This window comes from Rhinolophus sinicus, chromosome 16, assembly GCF_057876585.1.
Source record: "Rhinolophus sinicus isolate RSI-liver-muscle chromosome 16, RSI-T2T, whole genome shotgun sequence".
Classification (NCBI taxonomy): Eukaryota; Metazoa; Chordata; class Mammalia; order Chiroptera; family Rhinolophidae; genus Rhinolophus; species Rhinolophus sinicus.
The window spans coordinates 119139803-119164680 of record NC_142516.1 but is presented as its reverse complement, the minus strand read 5'-3'; the positions used below and the strand labels follow the sequence as shown (position 1 = coordinate 119164680).

At 36.3% G+C, this 24878-nt stretch overlaps 1 pseudogene; it reads left to right on the top strand.

Annotated features, from left to right (window-relative positions):
* Positions 1–1716: 1716 nt before the first annotated feature.
* On the top strand, positions 1717–22571 carry LOC109434889 (ribonuclease MRP subunit p24 pseudogene; annotated as a pseudogene).
* Positions 22572–24878: the final 2307 nt, after the last annotated feature.

Sequence of the window (24878 nt, the reverse complement as noted above, 5' to 3'; positions counted from 1 at the left end):
AAGACTTGCATTATAAGCAAGGTTATAAAATAGTAACAGAGTAGAAAATAAGTAAAACAATTAGAAAAGGGAAGTATGGCATCCATATTTAATATTATTTGAAGATAATATTGTTGTTTACTTTGAAAAACAAGCAAAAGCATTAATGGAAATGCTATCTGTAACTAAGAGAGAATATATTTTCTCTTAACATGATCCTGGACACCAAAATTGGATTTTAGCACTATTTTACTTTTAAAACTTAGATTTTGGGATGTTCTAACATAAGGGAGAAATTGAGTAAAAATAAACACTTTTATCTGGCAAGCACTATGCCAACCGCTTGAGACTTGAGGAAATCAAACCTGAGAGAGGTTAAGCAGTTTGCCAAAGGTCACCAAAGTAAGGGAGTGGCGGAGTCATAATTTGAACCCAGGTCTGACTGACTCCAAGGTCACACGGGAAGCAATTAATTACAAAATTTGAGCTTTGTAGAAAGTAAGTTTTCATTTCTCAACTGCTTTTCTTATTAGTTTCAATTTTTTTAAATGTGCTATTCAAACTAATATAATAGCTATTGTAAGGCCTAGTAAAAAATGAACAAAAATTTTATAAAACTGGGAAAATTCTTGTAATGCAAGTATAATCCCTGTCTCTGTCTAAAATTATAACCCAAGTGTCTGTCAATGGATGAATGAATAAAGAAATGTTAAATGACACTGGGTGGAGAACTCACAATGGGACCTATAGATGATGTATCACAGAATTGTACACCTGAAACCTATGTAACTTTACTAACAATTGGCACCCCAACAAACTTTAATTTAAAAAAAAATGAAAGTAATGTTGTATATATACACAATGGAATATTATTCAGCCATGAGAAAGAAAGAATCCCTGCCATTTGCAACAACATGTATGAGACTTGAGAGCATTATGCTAAGTGAAATAATTCAGGCAGAGAAAGACAAACACTATATGATCTCACTTACAATCTACAAAAGCTGAACTTGTAAACAAAAAAAAAAGAGAGAGAGAGAGTGATGGTTTCCGGGTTGGGAGAGTGGGGGTTAATTGTGGAAATGTTTTAAGGGTACACTGCAACTAGTAGATAAATAAGTCCTGGAGACATAATACACAACATAGTGATTATAGTAAATAGTACTGAGGGTTATCACTTTTTGAGGTATGATGTCTGATCATTATGTTGTTTTGTACACTTGAAACTAATATAAAAAAATTTAATTTAATTTAATTTAAAAATAGTATTGTATCACAAACTTCAAAGTTTTTTAAGAGACAAGCTCTTCATTGTTCTTATTACAAAAAAGAAATAAGCACATGACATGATAGAGGTATTAGCTAACCCTACAGTGGTAAACATATTACAATATGAAAATGTATCAAATCAATACATTTTATACCTTAAATATACACAATGTTTTATTTCAATTATAGCACAGTTTAACAATTAAGATGATTGCTATACTCCTTTTATTTTTAAGAAGGGAGTTTATTTTTCTCTTTATGGGAATAAGAAAGCAAATGAAAAGTGAGGCAATGACAGGCAACAGATAAATAGAGTGGGAGAAAAGAGAAACCAGAATGTTGAATTATATACAATACAATTCTATATTCCCCAAATAATACTTTTCAAAAAGTACACTAATTTCACTGAATGCTTGTTGAAAGTGGATTTTTTAATCAGTCAACATAAAACATTCTCATTAGTGTTGGATGGAATATAACAGAAGCAGCTACCCACAGACACAGGAGTTCAGTGAAATGGACCATAACAGCGTAAGTTCACGATAAATCACATAACTCAGGATGAGGGATAGGGTTTACACAGGGCTGTGGAATTGGATGTTTCAAGCTAAATTTACCTCTTCTCCAAAGGGCAGGGATTTAACAGCTGACTGCTAGATTATATCCAAACAAATCAGAAAAAGATTCGCTTGATTGCTTTGTGATCAAATCTCAAACAACTGATTCAGTTAAACAAGAGGTTGTAACTTCAATTTCCTTTTTGAGTTAAATTTATGATTGCTCTTATTAGAAAACAAATGTTATAAACTGTCGGGACCACAGAAGATCATCAGTATTTTGCCCTTCTCAGTTAGCCAGAACTGAAAATAAAGTTGCAGCGTGGAAAACAATTCAACTTGAAAACCTTCAGAAGACCAGATGCAAGCGTTTAACATTTATGCTGCTGGAATTTGTGGTTGTCATTGTCACTCAGACAGGTCTCACTCACTGGCTGACACTGAGTTACAGAGCAATGAGGCTTGCAGCAAAAGGCAAATACAAGTTGTATTGGTACAAAGGGACTAACACTGAAAACTAATGACTTCTGTCCCTTTAAATTATGGTGGGCAAGCATTTGATATCGCAAGGTGGTCTCTGTCGAATTACCAGCCCATCAGCATCACCTCAGTTGCCATAGCATCAGCACTTTGTACTCTGCCCTTTAGCTCGGCCATTCTCTCTAGAGGTCTTTGAATCAAAACTAAGTTATAACTTCAAAATATTACACACAAGGTTTACAATGGATTGGCGATGTCCTATCTTTTTCTGTTGGATTTTGTTTTTAGGTAAAATTTATGAAAATTTCTCAAAACCCATGGTAAATGTAAATTCCAGACTGGCCAGAGACCAAAATGGTATAAATGAAAGTTATACTTAGTACAGCTTCTGTCCCCATCCTCTGCCTTCTTCTTTCCAGGCATCCTATTTCTCACAATGATCTTCAGTGGTGACATGAAGTGACCACTGGATTACCTTGATTTCCATTCTCTTATGTTTTCCTGCTTCGTCCCCTAAGTTCCTTAACTTCCAATATAATTTGTTATTATATCCGTTATTGGGAGTTCTCATAGGTTACAGCTCTGCTAAACTGTTAAATATTTTTAAACGATATAGTCATGGCTAATGTTGATGTGATATCAATTTCTTTAAATAAACTAATTTAACTCAGCACTTAACCTTGACACGACTTTCACATTTAAAAGAAACCTTCCAAGTATTTACTCAAATGAACAAGGAAGCGGGAACTCTACCTTCATCCACATAGGAAAATAAAAAAAGTCCCATTTATATTAATGTCTATCTTATGACACCTGCCAGCAATCCTCCAGCTGCCCTCACTGGAATTTCTGAGCGTGCCCTTGCCTGTCATGTGTTCTCCGCAGAAGCCCCTTATGTCACTCTCCTGCTCTGGCTTTCTCTTTATGCTATCCACTTTTTGTGAAGGTGTTCAACAGACACAGCCTCAGGGATGTTTCTGTCTGCAGCGATCCTTGTGGGAATGCCGTGTGGATGCCCAGGGGACTACCTTCGGTGGCCATGATGCTGCCCCTCCCTGGACCTATCACTCCTCACCAGGGCCTGACCCAGCGCCACGTATAATGGTCTCGCAGTCGCCCACGAAAAGAGAGCCTTCTTCTTTAAGCCCTCAGCTCCCAGCTGCTTAAAAGCAACTGAAGTTAACAACAACAACAACAACAACAACAACAAACCAGCACATCTCCTCCTCAAAAACAAGCAAAGGTTTCAGACACCAAACAATCCCAATTCTAATGAGAAAATAAAAATTCTCTGAAGGAAACGAAATAAAAAGCAGTTCAACATAATACACAGATGCCACTTTCCCTTATTAGGTAGAACAGTTTTTTCCTTGGAACCTGAGTGTTTGGAAAGAAGCCTTTTGTGGTGTGGTCTGTAAAGCATATTTGCATAACTGGAGATCTCCCCAGGGTGGCACTTTCCTCCACTGTATCAAAGACAGTCTTCAAACTGTACTGAACCCTTTGCTTCCAGTAAGACAGGACTCTGAATTTTTTTTTTTAGCTTCCATTTTAATGTTTCAAAAATGTTAATGTTGTTAAAAGATAAACTGAGGCATAGCAAACATTTTAAGTGTTCATTTAAATAAAACTCAATTTGAATCAGGAAGTGCCAAACCAGAAATTGTTTAGGAGCACACCACTGAAAGATTTGGGAGAGACATTTGTAGAGAAAAGGCAAAAGCAAAGTAAGGAAATTATTAATTGGCCACAGCTTAAAGCCTAGTTGGCTGTTCGTAGTCAGCTGTCCTTAGCATTTTGACTTCATAATCTTGAGAGATTTATTTACAAACCCAGATTTTGGGTTGCTTGCTTAGCAACGTGGTGATGCACCCACCACGTCATGAAAGCCACATCAGTCTAATAGCCTCCAAGTTCAATTCATTTAACAAGGCCAAGTTTCGGTCAGGACTCAAGCTCAATGAACTAGGAGTGAACTTCTTTCACTTTTGGCAAAACCGGCAAGGATGAAACAGGTTGCCTAGAGATGAAGACCCAGTCTTGAGAGAACAGTGCAATGTATCGCATTAGGAGGACTCATTGCATGCTTTTGAGTCTACCCAACAAATGTGAAAGGCACATTCTGGACCACAGCTTGCTGATGAGAGCTGAGAACAGAGTTAGCTTTAACAATTTGAAAACAGAGGTCATTAGAGAATGTGCAATCTTTTTCCCTCTTCACATCCAAAAACAACCTTAGCATCCCTCCCTCCTTCTACCAGCTTCTCTCCGGCTGTTGCATAGGCTTTGGCAGCTCTAATACCTCCGTACTACTCTGTGGAGCCAAGAAAGCAGTGATACACACACACACACACACACACACACACACACACACACACACACACACACACGTAGCTCTAGAATTATTTTTTATTTTCCCTCAATACAGAATTAGTATTGTACAGATTACCGTCACTACAGACATGCTTGTTTTGATTTAATTCAGACCAATCTTGCCAAGAGATAACACATCCTACGGGCATGAAAACCTTGAAGGAATACAAAGTCTTAGCAAGTGAAAACATGGTGTCTGATACTAGAAGTCTAATAGGGTGGGGAGGTGCTATTAACAAAAATCGAAAGCAGCTGTTCCCTGAAAACTCTCTGGGACACTTGCCCCATAGACATCCTTCTTTGGGACCAATTTGACAGTGGAGAACAGGAAGAACGGCAGTGTCCTCCTCCACCATTCCTAAATACAAGGACACGTCACACCTTAAGCAGTTTGAGTCATGACTGAATTAGGCAATAGTAGTGTCTGTAAAAGGAAATGGTGGTGTTTGGTGCCGAATGGATGACTAGATGGGAGAAAAATACTGTATATCATGCGATCACTCACGTGACAGCTGGCCACACTTGCTTGAAGCATTCACCAAAACTCCCCAAACTGTGATTTCAAGGAAATGAAATCCAGTAATTGCCATGATTTCAATCCCATTGAATACCCACAGGCTGATGACTTCTTGGGAAGCTTACTCCATACGATTTTATGTGAAGTCTACATCCACATACTTCCCTATAAAAAAAAGCAAACCATCACTGCAATCGAGAGACAAACTCAAAATAACCATATAAAAATAGAGGTAAATTTTCTTAAAACACTTTTTTACATTCATAAACACAAAGGCCTCAAGCAGAATAGAAAATCAATGTAAAGCTAGGAGGAGAATGCAAGTCTTCTGTTTTTGCAATCAAATAGTCTGCCCAGAGAACACTGCTTTAGGGAACATAAATAAAAAACAATGAAAACTATTCATCACACAGACACCGTTCCTCCATTACTCCTTATCAACAAAACTACATTGAACAGTGAACACGGGATTGTTTTCTCTGTCAGTAATCACACCAAAACCCACTAAGAAGAAAGAAGAAAATGTCATTAGATTTTAATCACATACCTGTGGCAAAGCTTCCAGAAAAATCTTTCCTAGTCTAAGATTCTTTGGGAAATGAAAAAAAAAAAAAAAAAAAAAAGGAACATTGGAGAAAGAGAGATGATATCAGGGTAGGTAGGTTTGGCAAATATAAGAGTTTATCTGAGGAGGGAAAAAAGGAAAAAGTAGAAAAGAAGATCATAAGGAAAGAAATTGATCATGGCCTTACATTCATCAAATTGATTTTAAGTCATATTCTATCTAAACTGTCTATTGCAAACAAACAAATTTTAAAAAAGGAAAAACACCCAAAAGTTTTGATAAGAAAATGCTTCTCAGTATAGCAGAATGATATTTTTAATTGTCTCATTAAAACATAATGAACTAATGGGGTGGCCAGATGATGGCTCAGTTGGTTAGAACGTGAGCTCTTAACAACCGAGTTGCCAGTTCTATTCCCACATGAGCCAGTGAGCTGCGCTCTCCACACCTAGATTGAAGACAACGAGCTGCCGTTGAGCTGTCGGATGGGCAGCCAGATGGCTTAGTTGATTAGAGAGCGAGCTCTTAACAACAAGGTTGCCATTTCAATTTCTTCATGGGATGGTAGGTTGCGCCCCCTGCAACTAAAGATTGAAAACAGTGACTGGACTTGGAGCTGAGCTGCGCCCTCCACAACTAAACTTGACTTGGAGTTGATGGGACCTGGAGAAACACACCGTATCCCAACATTCCCCATGAAAAATTAATTAATTAGTTAATTAATTAATTACTTAATTAAAAATAAATGAACTAGTGAGGCAAGAGTTTGGGTTGTCTCCTGCCAGAGTCATCTGGATTTATAAAAGAGCAAAAGGTCTTTAAGTTTCTCCAGTGATCAACCAAGCACACATCTAATCACACCTCTATATAATTATAAATGAAATGGGTATTTTTTTGTGTGATAAAAACGTAACTCAAAACCTATTTACTCAGAAGCCCTAACTTATGAAAAAATAATGTTATTTTTCCTTAGAAGCTAAGCTTTAAAAGATATCTATAAAGAAATGTGCTGAAATTATTTGACTAAAATTGTATATGACATCAGTTTTGTGATGGACTGTTTTACCACGAAGATACCCTAATCCAATGGCAGGTTTACATGAACTTGACATGTACCCTTGTGTTGTTTATGCAAAGATGCTGAGCTCATCTAGTACTTGTCTGATATGCTCATCTAGTACTTGTCTGTTATACTCACCTAGTAATCATCTGATACAATGCAGTTCCTGGCCATTACTGATGACAAACATTTAAGGAGAAGATGAGTCCACTAAACACACTTGTTGTCCAGCATGAACACACCCTCAATCCTGGGGCTCTTCATCACTGACTCTCATTCCTCTGAACAGCTTTCACAGCACTTTAATACTGACTTCTTTTTTATACTATCAAAGTCTCTTTTATCTAAGGGAAAAAAAAGCCCACTTCCTTCTCCACTGGGAAAAATAAGGTCAGTAGGCAAGGCGCTCTCCCCTTAAGCTTCTTGGGGTTTCCGTACTTCCCCATTCCCACTCTATCTACAGAGGGGTTCATATTGTACCTTTCTCTCTGACATTTCTCTTCAGCCCTGGGAAACTGCTGTCAGCCATTTTCTGTTACACAAAATGGCAAACAAAGAAAATTATTAGTTCACCATTAGGGAGAAAAATGAAGCAGAGGTAAATAAATGAGCAGAAATGAGAAAAGAAAAAGAATTCCCCAGTTCCTGATAACATTGCCTTTGTTCACAATGTCCAGCTCATCTGTGGGATATTCTAGAATCCTTCCCTAAACATTTCATCTTTTGCTTACTTGGATTTCTGATGCATGACACAAAATGTCTTAACACAGCCACCAGAAAAAAAAAAAAAAAAAAAAAAAAAAAATTCTAAGTTTAGGAGATGGTATGGGTTGAATTTTGTTCCCTAAGAAGATACACTCAAGTCCTAATCTCCAGTATCTGTGCATGTGTTCTTATTTGGAAATAGGGTTTTTTCAGATGTTATGATGAGGTCGGGCCTAATCCAATGGCAGGTATCAGTCTAAGATGAGGGAAATTAGAACATAGACACACCGAGAGGAGAATGGCATGTAAAGACATAGGAAAGAGTCTCAGAGGGAAGATGGCAATGTGAAGACAGAGGCAGAGGTTGGAGGGATGCATCTACAAGCCAAGGATATCAGGCATCTGATAATGGCCAGCCATTATCCGAAACTGGGAGAGACGCCTGGAGCAGATTCCCCTCAGAGCCTCCAGAAGGAACTGACAGCACTGACACCCTGATTTCGGACATCTAGCCTCCAAAATGTGAGAGAATACATTTCTGCAGTTTAGCTACTCAATTTGTGGAACTCTGTTATAACAGTCAAAGGAAACTAATACAGGACAATATTATTCTGGGTTTAGAGCTGAAGATACTGAGGCTGAAGGTCAAAGTGACTGGCTTAAAACAAAGTCAAATATTTGTCAAGTAGAAGGCTATGTTCTGTGATATTTCTTTCATGCCATGCAACTATCACAACAGAAAAACTCTAATTGAATTTAAATATCGTATAGTATTCTAAGATTGACCTCTTCCTTCTAGTAATGACTAGTATATCTTTATTTTAATTAATTGGTTTATAAAGAATCAGAGATAAAACACTATTAAAAGCAAAAATGTTAAGCAAAAAAAGCTGTAATGTAAAATGCTGTCACCATTACCTATGACATTTTGTGAAATCTCAAGTTAGTTCTTTGCAGTAACATTAAATGCACAATTGCCTAAGTTGTCACATTGTTAAGCCACTTAAAAAATATAACAGTTCTCACTGAATCTTTAAGGTTTTTGCACTCTGGCTGTCTGATAGATTTTGGATTTTATTAAAGAATCAAAGTTTTACTTTTTCATAAGAATACAGACACAGTGATAGCCATTATGAGGGATGCAAAGGGAGAGAACAATCATTTCGTGCATGTAGGTTATGTGCCAATCATTGTGATACACATTTTTTAAAATATCTTTATGTCTTCTCTATGTAGTACATATTATTAGTCCTGCTTTAAAAAAGAAACTATGTCTCAGACAGCATGTATAATTGACCTTAAGTCTTTTGGTCATAAATGGAAGAGCTACGTGGGATATCTGTGATCATAACCAATATCCATTCCATTCTACTGAGTTAGCTTTGCACTTGCAATCAAGATGAGAACTTAAAAAAGGAAATCAAAGAAAATACAGGTTTAAGAAGAAAGAAGACATACCAGTGCAGAAACACAAGGAGGTGTCCTAGGAGTCTATTTTTTAAAGTTCCAGGAACATAGCAAATGAGGCAGGATTGATATTTAAAGAAAGGTGATGCCACAGCACAAGACCAGAAGAAAATCTGGGTCCTTCCCGATTGTGGAGTAAATCAATGAAAGAAACGTTATAGGGACAAGGAGGTGATTGCAAGATGATTTAATAAAGAGTTTTCTGCGACAGTTGTCTCCCTTCTCTCTGACAAAGGAATGGGTTGTAGCCATTGCTTTTGACCTCAAAAAGAAGACTATGACCTTCTCTCTAAAGAAATTAGGCTACCTGCCTAGGTAGCCTAATAGTATAGCTAGTGGGACCCAGAAAGAAGCAGAGCCTGATAGAAAGAGCTCGCTCAAGTAGAAAGAGAGGGAAAAGCAAAAATTCCACCCCAGAACAAAGCTTCCTTACTTTGCAATATGGAAGTCCCCATATTGTCTACATGCTGCTGTCACCATGTGGTAACACAATCCCTTTTGGATTGAAGGACTCAGTCCCCCAGTGCTGGGAGTGTTACCCAAGGGTAGGCTTCAGTAATCTACACTTTTGGGGAATCACTTTAGGCTCAAGAAAGCTGCTCACCAAGGACATGTCCTTCTTCTTCCAGTAGCCTTTCTCCTCAGAAGACTGGTCCATGAAAACATATAAAGACTCAACCTGTTGGGTCACCTCAGGACAATTGTGAAGGGCTTGTCCATTTTTAGAACACCTGTACGATTGGTAGAAGCTTTGTGTTGACTGCATTATGCCCCAACTTCTCTCTCTACTTCAACCTGTTTTCTTTTATTCCCAACAGGAGTTATTTTGAGAGCAATACCCAATAAACTTTGTCATGCTTACTTATGTCAACACTGTTCTCTGAGAAACCCAATAAATACCACTCTCTATCTACATGCCTTCCAGAAGATCTTCTGTGTCAATGTGTTCGATTTACCTGGGTTTCCTGGCCATTTCTCACTCAAGGGAGAGGCCTATTAGAGAACTAAGGCTTCTCAAAGTGGAGGAAAGAAATATGAGAAACGTCACACTAACCATTTTCATTCATAGATGTACATGTACAACTATGAAAATTAACATATTTTAGAGTTGCTTGCAAAAAAGCAACTCTATAAAACAATTATGAGAAACCACCAAACATTTAAAATATAATTCCTGATATTATAAAAGACATTTTGAATTTAAAGACTGAATTTTAAAAAGGAAACTTGACAAACCAAGCCTAGAAAAATAAAACCACAAATAACTGGAAAATATAGAAATATTGAGTTGTGGAAGTACAGGAAGTTGTCAAAGAGAAAATACACACAATGGAAGGAACAGATAACTAAAAGTTATAGACAAAAAATTTTCCAAGCTGAAGAAAGACACACGTTTTCACTGAAGAAAAAAAAAAAAAGCCTCTAAAAAGACAAGAATGACTCCAGGAAATATCATGAACTTTCAATATTCTGATATGAAACAGAAAAGCATTAAGTCTTCAAAGAGAAAAAAAAGCTCTCCAGAAGAGCTGTCTACTAGAAAGACTGGACAACAATGTGAGTAAGGAATGAACTTTTATTGCGTTAAGCCTCTGAGATTTTGGGTTTGTCTCTAATAACAGATAGTTAATAATAGCTAGTATTATCTTAACATAGTAAAGCTAGTATCTGCTTTACTCAAATTTGATAAGTAAAGCAGTAGAGATTTAAGTAGGTTATTTAAAATAATAAAAACAAACAACTGTACAAATGTTACTACTAATAAAAACAGTGGTGATGATGATGATGATGATGATGATGATGATGATGATGACAATGGCAATACAATCCAAAGGCAGAGGAGAAGGACTGGGAGGTCCTACAAATGTGTTAAATTCCTCATCATCATAGTGCGGGGGATTGAAGGTGAAGAAATAGTATATACATTTGACAAACTAGGAAACAGATTAAAAGATATAATTGATTCCATTACAGTAGTAACTACCATAAAATCTAAAAACTTAATACTATAGTCTATGAAGAGTACAACTGGCAGTAAAAGATAATTGCTTTCCATTTTACTCTCTTTTGTAAAGCCTAATATCCTTTTTACCACGTGCATGAATTACTTTTAAAATACAAACATGTTTATTCTATTTCTTTTAAAAAGTAAATTATGTACATCCTTTCAATGGAACACTATCCTGCATCCTGTAGATAAACTAAATGAAATAACACAGCATTTACGGCAATAGAAAGATAAACTTAATATATTGTTAAGAGTGAATTAAATAAAATGAACCCAACTGAGTAAATAAATCTGTGCAAATAAACATACACACATATCAAAGAAGAGTAGAAAAGGAGAGAAGAAATGAAGAGAACGACAGAGAGAATGAGAGAGACTTCTTCATGGGAAGTAGCCTAGAAAGCACCAGCATCTCCCAGGAGAGAATGTTCCTGAAAGAAAGGGCAAGCTCAGCTGGCTCCCAGACAGCCACTAAAGATGGAAACCGTCAATGACTGCAATAGAGCAGGATTGTTGATTGTCTAAGGTTTCTAGAATAATGATCATTTAATCCTTGGGCTTGAAATTTCCTGGATGTGGGATTTAGTGTTAAATAAGTAAATTTCAAGTTTCCTGAAAGAAAATCATAAATTACTATTACACACTGACTAATTGAGTTAATCCAAAACACCATATGTTGTGGATCTCAAGGAAATGGCTTGCTGATATTTTCTGCAAGAGAAAAGCTGTATTTCAATGTACACCTTATTTTTAAATATGGTTGTTTGGAGTTTTATTTGAAATAGCATAACACAAGAATGTTTTTTAAATTCAATTTAAGTGGCCATATTGTAATTCAATTTTAAATTAATCATATCCAAATATTTTACCAAAAATATTCATTTTACTCTTCTGAATGCAATCTGGTTTCAGTTAGCCAAATTTCTCATCTTTCACCAAAAAGCATCCGACCTAGAATCTGGCAGCTACAACCAGATTGTGTTTTTCTTGTTGTTGTTGTTGTTGCTTTGTTTTATTTTGATATTTCCCCCCAGGGAAATTCTGAAAAGATGTGATGACATTGTTCTTCAAAACATAATTGATATAGTTCTGACCAGTACATTGAAGCCAGATATACAATAGATCTAGTTTTATTTTCCTCTTACAGGCAACTAAAGGTTACTGACAAAAAGAAAAAAAATAGTGAGTGTTGAATAATGCTTTTTACTCAAGTGAGTCAATGTTTTAGGCTGTGAAATAGACTGTTTTTCAGCAGTAGTTCAGGAAAGCGTGCTGGGCAAGGACTGTGTATTCGGTGCACTCAGCAAGCAATTTTGAATCACTTAGCAGAGAAGATCATGCTTGGGACAATCATAAACCTGCAGAAGCCTGAGGTCATGTAGCAATTTCTAGTACGCAAATCCTCCATTACTCCAACATATGTCCACTGCCAGAAGGGTGGCAAAAGCTGTCATCAGCTTCTGTTATCATAGGGACACGCTGTCTACTAATTCACTGATTGAAAAATGAAGCAATAAACCAGATTAAAGGCAGTGTGTTGTTTGGGAGATGAACATAATGGGGTGCCAGTGTGGCCACAGTGTGTCTTGTACGGAGATGACACTGACAGCTGTGTGGTGAGCTGTGCTGCAAATGTCACATTTGTCATTTTGAGCAGTTCCATCCTGTCATTTCTGAGTCAGCCTTAACATCAAACAACAAAGCAGAGTCACCAACGAAGTTGTTCTGGAAGCCTGCTAATTCCCTGGCAATGGAATGATGCTGAGTGAAATTGATCCTGCTCAGCTCTGTGTGTGTCTGTGAGAGAAGACACGGTGTCATAGGTAGCTGACAAAAGTTTGAAAACAGAAGAGAATATGCAGCAGTGCTTCTGTGATAAAGTAGAACATCTACAATGACAAAAGGAGAAGAAATGGGAAACAGACACTAAGCACAGGCTCAGGAATGTGCAGTGACAGCTTTGGCTTCTGGAAAACGAAAGGGCAGATAGGTAAGCCTGGAGTGCAGAAATCAGAGGAGGAGATTTTTTAGGAATTTCAGCCCATTTATTCAGTTCTGGGGTTGACGTTCAGTAGATTCTTCCCCCCACTCCAATATATTTAACGTAGTTGATACCAAAGCCCTTCTCCCACTTTCTCACTCTTCAATAAAGAAATTTAAACTTATTTTAACTCAGCATTTGTCACATGCTTGCATTATATGCCTGACAATATGCAGGGGAGCATGAGAATGCAAAATAAGACTGACATGCTTTCTTTCTTAGGGACTCTAGTAATTTTGGAATGACATGATCCATGAAATATTTGGAGAAAGATAGAAGACAGAATATAATCAAGTGTCACCGAATGTATTAGAGGAAACAAGTGCCATGGCAGGTCAGGAAAGGTGAAGATCAGATCTTGGACCAGGTACAAAAGAGGGGATGAGGCAGGAAATGTACCATGAAAGAAGGAAAACATCTGGACAGAAAGGAAAGGCACACAATACATTTAGTAGGTGGGTGTTTTCATAGAAACTAGGATGTCCTGTATACCCCAGAGAGACAGAAAAATAGATGCTGCCCCTGCATACCTGGTCTCTGTGAATGATAATTGCAGTTCTTAAGGCTTGATGTACAGGGATCTGGCCACTGAAAAGTCTGCTGATCCCAAAGAATGTGGAATAGTGTAGAATGTGTAGTATGGAATGGTTTATCTTACAGATGAAAGAGCTGAGACAAAAATTCTGTAAATGGACCAACACTGTTTCGCCTTTCTCCCAATTTTAGGTACTAAGATTGTTGGTGAGAAATTGGGTGTCTTCCCTTAAATCCTGAATGAAATATTTTTTGGGACATTAGAAACCCAAAGAAAATATTGGTTGTGGAAAATTGAATCCAAAATTTATAATAAAATAGGGACAGCTTAATAAAAAAAAAGTTATCTTAATTATAAGCTCAGGCTTAAATAGCAGCAAGAAGGTTGTACAAACAAATATGACACCTCCCTCTACCTTAATTACAAGTAAGTGTGCACATCGTATCCCACAGCTGACACTTCTGTGCACCCTAAGATTAGCAAGCAATCAAAATCAGTCACCCTGTCTATTTCTAGTCCACAAAATTAATGAGGCCTTGAACCATCATTCCTATAAATATTTACCCTATAAAGAAAATGGTTTTATTGCTGATTTTTGAAATATTGGTTATATTATGACACTTGCTGATATGATAATGTAAGACAACTGTTGTTTTCCCACCATGAATAAAGTAGCTACAACTTCAAAAACCTTGGCAGTTTTCTTCTTTAACCTTTTGACTAGTTAACACATTAGCATGTAGAGATGAAACAACTGTAGATTCCAACCTTACAACAACCAAAACAAAAAAAGAAAAAAAAAAGCAGATAAACATCAAGTTAATAACTTTTCTGAACCCCACCAGAGAATTGAGCAGGGCAACCAACTGGATCAAAATCTGAGAAACAGTTGCCAGCAAGAATAGGTGAAATGCCAACATTACCTTACCAGGGCAAGATGCAGCCAGTAAGAAAAGTTCAGCTAAGGTGATTGACAAATTGATGAACAGAGGTTGAGACCCTGAGGGGGTCATATACAGTTCTTTGTAGAATTTTTCTACGTGAATCCTACTGGGCACTCAGAAATGTTGGGAGAATTCTGAGAAAGTTTCCCTTGTGTAGAACTGGGGAAAATAGTAGCTCAGGCAGGAGAAGTAAGGAATATTACCAAGATCTTTATCTCCTAGTTTCTTGGTGGAACAAAATCCTTAATCTGTGTATGGAGTGAGGGATGGGAGTGGGAGAAGGGCAGGATACATGAACACCCAGGCATATAGCTATGGGAGGAGCAGTGCACTGAGAAAGCCCCTTCCCTAGGGACCCAGGGGTATGCTGCCTGCCTAAGGCTGAGGATTATTCAGAACAACCCCCCCCCCCCACACACACACACACACACACACACACACACACACGATGCCTAGGCAAGACACAGACTCTCTCTTAGGCTTAGCTCACAGGGAAAACCAAAAGCAGAAAAATGGAAAAGACATTGAAAAAAAGCCTTCTGTTAAACCAGCTCCCAACCTAAACACAATATATTTCTAGAGGAAGTTTAAATCTGTGGTGCCCTGAGGGTAACTACAGCACAACATCAAACCCAGATCAACTCTTAGTTAGATTAACTCAACTCTCCACACTAAAAGCCTACCAGAAGAAAAGGCATGCTCACTTCCACATGTAAAAAATATCTGCCTCAGTCTCTACATCCTAAAGGAGATGTCTGGCTTTCAACAACAAAAATTAGGAAGTATGCAAAAAGGCAAGATGAAACCACTCCCAGGGAAGTAAGCAATCATGAAACCAGACGCAGATATGCCCCAAGTGTTGGATATCTGACATGGAATTTAATAACCATGATTAATATATTAAAGGCACTAAAGGAAAAAGTATACAATATGCAAGACCAGATGGCAGTCTTAGCAGAGAAAAGAAAACTTTAATTTAAAATCAAATGGGAATACTAGAAATGAAAACCGTAATAACAGGGATAAAGAGTGAGAGGATTGTTAGTAGACTCCATATAGCTGAAGAAAATATTAGTGAACTTGAAAAGTCTATAGAAAATTCCCCAAACTTAAAAAGTATCCAAGGGCTGTGGAACAACACCAGTCTCGCTATGTGCAACTGAAAACACAGGAGAAATGAGAACCGGGCATGACAAATATTTGAAAAACTAAATATCTGTTGAAATTAAGTTGCAAGCCACTCCTTCTAAAGGCTGAATCTTCGTAGAAAACTTCTCTCCAAGTACATTATGTTGTAAATGATCTTATCTCTGTATATTCCTTTGACAAGTTATAAATAACATACAGACTAAACTACAGCTCTGGTTTTGGGGTTGCTACTCATCTCTCTCCATGCAGAACTTTTCATGGTGTTTGTCCAAGAACTTTAGTCCTGGGAAATAATCTATGAGAGAAATTATCAAAGACAAGGATGATAAACTTAAAAAAAAAAAGAAAAAGAAAAGCTCTACAGTAAAGTTCTACAATAAAGAAACATGCTTAATGTTTTTTAACCCAGTATTCTTAAAATTGTTTGACCAGATACCTCTTCTTTACACATAGTATTTATTGAAATTGTGTAAAATTAATATTAAAATGAATCAATTTGGGGTAATTTTAAACAAGAGCTTGGTTCTTCTCTATTTCCCCCATTTTCTTCAGGTTTTGGCCTATAAAGCCTTGTATGAACGGACCCTTAGCTCTTTCTCAAACTGCCATCTTCTATCGTTCTCCACCTCACTCACTGTATTTTAGTCACAGGCCTCTATTGGCCCTTAACGTTCTGAGTTCATTTTCTCCTTAAGGCTTTTGTACTTTCTGTTCTTTCTGCCCCAGATGCTTTTCTGTTACATATTTGTATGACTTAGTCTCTCATTTTATTCAAGTCTCTGGGAAACATCACCCATTTCAACATATGCTCATTAGCAACTTTTTCTAAATTAATATCTCCCTCCATCATTCCTTATCCCTTATTCTGCTTTATTGTTCTTCATAGCATTTATTACAATGTAACATGTTTTGCAGTCTTTGTTTCTCATTTGACTTCTGTAGAAGAATGTAGATTTAATAAGGTCAAAGACTTTGCCTCCTATTTTAATCACCACATCCTCATTGCCTGGAATGGTACCTGGTATGATTCTAGAATGGCAGGCACTCATAAAAATGTTTAAAAGAGTGAAAGATTAATGAATCAGCCTGAACCACCTCTATTAGGTTGCATTCTTCCTTGACCCATTCCTGATTATCCTAGCTAGCCTATAACATATCACAGGAGATACACTAATTGGGAAACGTTCTCTTAGCCTTAATTATTAAAAGATCAGTCATTATAGTGCAAAGACTCTCTGGCTTCAACAACTATAGTTTCTGTTACTCTAATTCGTTACTTCTTAACTGATCTTGCGTTCATTTGTGCAATGTAAGGCTATCTGAAATTATGTTCTGCTGATATCTTCCATAAAAGATCGAATGAGACTGATGTCAATGATGTTGTGTAGCTTTCCCTAACTTTCCCTAACTTTAAAAAAAAAAAAAAAAAAAGATTTCTGGTTATTCGTTCTCAAATTCCCAGGAGTGAGCAGCTGGAATAAATTTAGTCTGGTACCTTGCAACAAAATGCAAACTAACCGTAATGTTGCTATTAATTTATGTTGTTTTTATAACTACTACACGCAGAGGTAGACTCTGTCAGTTCCATTCAATGGTAGATATGAAAACACCAGAGAGCTCAAAGAAAATAAACACATACACACAAGCACACACCCAAGCCTCACTTCCAGGGATTCTGATTTAATTAGTGGGGGTGAATTTGGGATGGCCATTTTTAAAGCTCCATCCATTGATTCTAATGTGCAGCCAAGAATCCGGACCAATGGTCTAGCTCACGAACAAATTAAGACCATGTATCAGGAGGCTGAACTCAGGGAAGATGTGGATCAGGGAAGGCTGCAACTATGAAGACAAGCTGGAATGGGAGAGGAAGGTTTTAGGCAAGGCCAGGCAATAAAACAGTTGCCTATGAAGAGAATACTGACACACTAGTCAATTCTATATTGCTTTGGGTTATAGTTCTAAGACTCTGGGAAAACTGTTTCTTCTCAGGCTAGCAGACAGTGAACTATGGATGGGTCTCTTTAAGTCCTGAACACATTCAGTTTTTACCGCTGATTCTTAAATGAAAGCCTTGGTTTCTATGAGGATGCTGGCATCCTTCTCTTTCTTTGGAAAGCTTTCCATGGCTGTTTTGACATGGAGTTTCACAGTATGTTTATGACTTCAGGGACCTACGTGGCACCCCCAAGGGTGCTTCATATTGCACATCTGCTTGATCTCTAGGTTCCTCTATCTCTGGTGTTGGAGCAGACGGGTGATTCATGCTTCAGTTCCTAGCCTGTTCTGATCTCTAAGTTGTCTCAGCCCTAAACCATCTTGACTATAAATAATTTTAAGCTACCAGTAGAAATGCCTTCTTGTACATTTAAAACCTATGAACTTTTTTCTTTTTATTTAACTATACTATATATATTAGAATGTTTAATGTATATTAGATTATATATGCATATTATATGTAACCTAATACATATACTAAAATATATTAAAATATTTCTTCCCAAAAGTAAGGACCATATTTAATATATTATAGTATTGATGGAATCTAAAGTTATTGGCATGAATAAAAAATTAAATGTTTGTAAATACTTACATCTTATTAGCAAATTTCTATTAGGATACTACATTCTAACATGAATTCTCTGACACCAAATGGATGTTGTGCATTTCAATCCACTTGTTTATTTCTTCCTGATTCAAAATAAATTCATGTGTTGCATAGGTTTAAAGAAGGTAAATCTCTTAAGCTTTTATGAATTATTTATATTTTCTACAATTTAAGACAATTGGAAAACTAAATTTTTAAATGTTTTGATCTTATTTTTACATTTTCTCTTATTTAAGCAGTTGAATGATAATTTTGCATTCAAATTTTTCACATTTTATTATCAAGTTTTAGGGCAACATCTTATAATAAATAACTGTATACTACTCTTTAAAATAAAATATAAAAAGTAATATTGGAAAATTGGAAAAATTAAATGCATTAAACATGAACTCTCATTCTTGTATTCATTATTTTCCTCTTAAATTTTCTTCTTTTTACTGTGACTTCTGCACAAGAAATATTTGGTACAGATGGAAAAATAATGCAGAGCCAGAGATATAGAGAGAAAGATTTGTGACTAGGAGTGAGGGGGTAAAGCTAAAAATTACCATTTCAAATGGAATGATTATGAACTGGCTATTTAAAAAAATAGGGGGCAAAAAGGAGCTAATAGCCCTTTTTATTTTATTTTTTATTTTTATATATATTTTTTATTTTTTTGTTTGTTTTATTTGGGTGGGGATGGATGATTGTCAGGATCAGGTACAGGATTTGTTATAAACTGGAAGGTGGGATCTCATTTAAGACCACTTTATATCCATTGTATCTAGCATACAACCCAGCACATAATGCTTCATAAATGTTTGCTGAAGGAATAAACACAATGGAATGTATACATAAAGTATATAGAATAACCCATTAGCCTATTCTTTTAAATAAGCACACATAAACACTTGAGATACTAAGGAAGAATGCGCACACACACACACACACACACACACACACCGTGGAGAAGTAAATGAAAACATTTGTTAGTGAATTTGAGCTGAGGATTAGAAACATTTTGAAATAGATTCTTTCCCAAATTACAAAATTGGGCTTTTAGAATAATGAGAGGCATCGTAGTGTGGTTTTAAATGTGAGTTTTGAAATCAAATATTCTGAGCATCTTAGCTGTGTGCCTCTGGGCAAGTTACATTTCTCAGCCTTAGTTAACCCATCTGTAAAACAATGTGGTATTGTGATAACCAGCATGAGGATTACTGATAATATAAAATGTATAGTTCATCCCTGGTACCTGTGAATGACAGCTAATTTGCTCTGAACGAATCTAGACCTCACAGTCTGGGGTATAAATGAGGAAGTAAAAGAAATGTTTAAGGAGAAGAAGATAGATTTTTACAAAGATTGCTATGGACTATGGATTGGACACCCTTTCATCTTTCTAAGCATGAAAACAAAGAATGGAGTTCATTTAAAATGATTTTTTACCTGTTAACCTTCTCTTTCTGAACCCCATGCCTTTGAGCCTGAACCACATAGGTTCTTGCTTCTCCAGGGTTACACAAGAAGATGCTAAAAAAGCACTCTGCTTTATAATCATCATGAATAAAAGGAAACTCCTTTATACTTCTGATTTTGTAGGGGAATCATGTCAAAATTATATAGGAGAGGTAGGAGGAAAATTCCCATGTCTAATCTACCATTTTCTGTACACTTTAATCCATGCAATAAAGAACATTTGAAACCATTTCTTTGTGTTTGTAATACAAACATGAAATTATAGCCACCCATTTTTGCGGTTCAATAGTTCATTACCTATTTGTCTTTGCACTGAGCTACAAGGAACCTGGGATCCGTGAAATAGGTATATAGCTAAGTGGAATTTAAATAAGAGTGTTTGAAACAATATCTTTTGGCATTTCTTAAACTGTCAGATAATGTAACAAAGCAAATGAAAACATCCCTATAAATAGTCACAACCACTCATTTCAGGGGAAATGTCTGAAGGAGTAATTGTGGCTACTGATTTAATTTATTAATTAAAATAATCAATTAGTTCTTGAAATTATTTTTCAAAACAAACAAAATGTTTGGTTCTTGCTTTTAAAGTTAAACTTGTTCATAGCCTGACTCTTTGTAAAATATCTCAAAATTAAACAAAACATTTCTTAGGTTGAGTCCTTTTTTCCCAATCCTAGAAAGACTTAGTCTAGAGAAGCTTATGTGATTTAGCTTCCATGGTATTTGCCAAGTTAAGCTAATCTAAATGTAAAAGTTAGTAAGTATTCTAAGAAGCAAAGTGAACAAATCTGGGCTCAGACAGCCTATTAATTACTTTGCAGTTTATTCTCTTAGTTGTATTCAGCTAAAACCACCACGATCTTTGGCAGCACAAAAAGTGAAATTTCCTTTCCTTGACATAATCTTTCTTAAACTATTCTAACAACACGGTGTCATAGTCGGGGTGTTTTGGACAGTCTTCATGGATGTATAAAGTACATCTTCTCGGCTCAGATCAACAGCTTTGCACCTGCATTTATCCTTCTAAAGCTTAATAGTCACTTTCTATCTGTATGAATGGAAGGCACTGTGACTTTAGAAAGCAATAGCATGAAAAATATTAGCAAACTAAGTTCACTATGAAATTTAAATTTCAAAGTGCACAAAACTCTTGATGAGAATTTTAATTTCCTCCAAGAAGTATTAAAAAAAAAAAATGGTGCCATGTCTTCTGATTTCTTTTTTCTTTCTTCCTTTCTTTCTTCCTTCTTTTCTTTCTCTTTCTTTCTTTCTTCCTTCTTTTCTTTCTCTTTCTTTCTTTCTTTCTTTCTTTCTTTCTTTCTTTCTTTCTTTCTTTCTTTCTTTCTTTCTTTCTTTCTTTCTTTCTTTCTTTCTTTCCCTCCCTCCCTCCCTCCCTCCCTCCCTCCCTCCCTCCCTCCCTCCCTCCCCCCCTCCCTCCCTCCCTTCCTTCCTTCCTTCCTTTCTTTAAAATGTTGATATTTTTACATTGACATGAGTCTAATAAAATAATCTGCTGGAAAACTGGAATAAATTAGAAGTTGCTTGGATTTTGCCTTTCACTAAGAGAGATTTAACTCTGGCTAGATTGCAGACTATACTACTAGAAATGTTGAGACAAATTGACATAAGCGTCTTGCTCTAACTCTCGCACACCTTGCCACCTCACTTCTGGTTTCTTTTTCTTCAATGTTATAATTTTCTGACTTTCTGTACATTTTACTCACAATAAAATACAATGAGATAAATCAGGACTACAAAATGAGGCAGGAGAGGCCCGGGCGCTTTAATCACATATGGGGCAGGCTGATCTGGCAGAAACTGCTTGAGAATGGATTCGATCTTGGTTCTGTCATGTATCAGCTGCAAGGCTTTAAGCTAGTGACTTGTGTGCTTTTGTGGTCTCCTCTTCTGCCAACATGTGTAATAAGAATATAGAAATCAAATAGTTGCTCTGAAGATTAAATAGGATTTTAGCAATATTAACTATCATTTTTTTAATTGTTTGCCTAGGCACTGTATAAATCATTACATCAATTAATTTTCACAACATCCATGTGAGGTGAGTGTTATAATTACCCCAGTTTTACAGATAAAGCATTTGAGGCCTAGGGACCTTAAGAAACTAGACCAATATTACACAGCAAAGAAGAAACAGGGAACTGGCCATATTGGGAAGCCGGCTTTGGGAGGAATCTCCTTTCTCATGAGGTCTTAGCTGCACGGAAGGGACGCCAAGAGGCAGAAGCACTACCTGTGGCTGTCACCAGAAAACTAGAAGACAGCCTCCAGAGCCAGGCCTGCTATCACCTCTGAGCCTACAGTTCCTCACAAGATGATAACAGCACTTTTGAAGAAAGGCATCCATACTGTTTCCATTTGCTGATTTGGCATAACTTTTGAGTGTGCTTCAAATCCAAGCCCAAACTGACACCCAAAATAAGAAACCTCTTCATTGAGAAAGAAGAAATTATACACTCAGATTTAAAGCAAAAAAAAGTTGTGAAAAAGTACAAAGACTCCAAAAGTGTATTGTTGATTACTTGTGAAACATGTTACAGAACAATTAAACATCATGGTGACAGTAGAGGCTTTCTATCAGCATTAAAGAGCAACCTTACCACTCCTACAAGGAAACAAACTCAAGACACTAAGTTTTTAAATCTGTCTGGTGACAAAGGCAAGAGTCCAGCATTGATTTTCAGGACAATGTCTGAACAGTCAACACCCACTTGCTTCTCAAAGAATGTGAGCAAAACAAAAGAAACCCTTCTCTCAACTGAAAAGATTGCTTAGAGTGAATTCCAAAAGAATCCAAAGGCAGACTTGAATAATTTCTTATCTTCTCTTTAAAGGATGAACTATGGAAATTATACATATATATGTATATACGTATATGTGTGTGTGTATATATATATATGTGTGTATATATATATATTGCAATTTCTGAAACTAAAGTTAGAAGAAAAAAAGCTTTTCTTAAAACTTTTATTTATCCATTAAATACATGGAAACAAGAGCAACCTTTCTTGGCATCTTACAGTGTTTATGGAGAAACCACTTTATTAGAATGAAGTATTTATTCCATACTAAATAACTAAAATCTGCCTACCTCACAGGGTGGTTGTGAGGATCAAAAACATGTGAAATCTTCTTGTAAATAGAAAAGATATACGTGGACATTGAAAAAAATAAAATTTAAGTTCTCTGACTTCATTACTGACACCTAGTCACATTCTGATCATCTCTCAGAATGAATGTAAATGAACCTGGATCAAAACTGATGTGAAATGCTTGTTTTCTTTTTTCTTGCACACCAGAATGCTTATAAATAGTTCTGGGAACTTTAGGATTTAACATAAGATTATTGTGGTCCCCACTCTCCTGGACCCAGCTCAATTCTAACTCCCTTTATTTTCCAGCTAAGGTGTTTTCAAGCTGCCCTAGGGGAGATAGTCATTCAAGAAAGGGATTTCATCAACTAATCCCCATTAAATTGTTAAAGGAGATCACTTTCAGGAAAATTTCCATTTTAAGAGGATGTAAGGATAGGGAAATGATAAGCCCAAGGGAAATAATTACAAATGCAATTTCAAAGTTCCCTTGAATTCCTTGGGAGGAAATGAGTAGCTTCTAAACATTCCTGAAAACAAAGTGTTTACCTGATCATCAGATGTACCCTGGGAGAGCCATGAGGTAGCTGCACTGTTTGTTAGTGAACTGGCCTCTTCAACTCTGGTTACTGGGTCTTCAGGCCGTTGTGTGTTTACTTTTTAAGATGAAGCAAAAATTTGATCCATCCATGGAAAATGTAAAAAAAACAGGCACAAACCAACATAATTTTTTAAATAGTGTTGTTTTTTTTCCCGTCTGTAACACAAATATCTCAAGTTACAAATAATATAAAACACATCTCTCTGCAAAAACTTGACAGTTTTAAAGGCTGCAATCATTTTTATACAAACCAGAGACCTGAGAATTTATGTAATGTGTCAGAATCGTGGCATTTTTAGTATTGTTTTTGTCTCTGAGTTAAGTACAGAGGGATATGTTATCAAAGACACTGCTTCCCTCTTGGATGACAATTTTAAAGACCAAACTATAAACCCTCATGAAACTTCATTTTCATTTTAACTTATTATTTATTGTTTCATTTTCAACCAAACTATTTTCAGGTTTTATTATTTAAATAATAATAATAATAATAATAATAATAATAATAATAATAACTTTACTGAAGTATAACTGATTCATAAAGAACTGCATGTTTCTTGTGTACCATTTGATGAATCTGGACTTATGCAAACACAATCAAGAGAATAGACACACAACACGTCCCAAAGTTTCCTGTGCTCCTTTGTTTCTAATTTTTCTTCTTTGTGGTAACAACACTTAACATGAGATCTACCCTCAGCCAAAATCATTAGCTCTCAAAGATCAACTTTGTCACTTTGCACTGAGATCAGTACATGTTCAGCATAGTGTGGCTTTCACACATGCCTTCCTAGCTGCCATCATAAACCTCTGTGGTTAACCTGTGGCCATTTCCCAACCTAAATGCGACATACTTAAACTTAATTTGGAGCTTAAATTATACACTTCCACTCCCTCAGGCTTGACAGTCCCATCTCTTGGCTTTGAAGCAATTCACTCTTCTGGTGTGGTTTTTACCCCAGTTTATAACCACTTTCCTTTGTTGACTTTAAAGCCTCTTCTCCTCTGCCCTAAAGCTTAGTGTGTCCCGTAAATCTGTCCTAGCATTATTTTCTAATCATCTATTTTGGTCACATGTGAAGATAAGAAATAATTTTTGTTTATTCCTAAAGCTTCAATTACTATATATACATATACATATATATATATATATATATATATATATATATATGAGAAGTTCTTAACTTGATGTTTAGGGATGCCTTCATAAATCTGATAAAAATTAAGGGCTTTCCTCCAACAGCAAAAGCACATTGACACACAATTTTGAACTCAAAATCGGAAGGTTCTTAGACTTAATGAAATGCAAGACCACAAGGATAAGAACCTTTTATCTACATATTGATGAGAGAAAAATCTATATTTATAACTATCCTCAGATCTCTTCTCTGAGCTTTAATATAGTCATTTAGAGCTAGAAATTTTCCTATGAGCATTGCTTTAGCT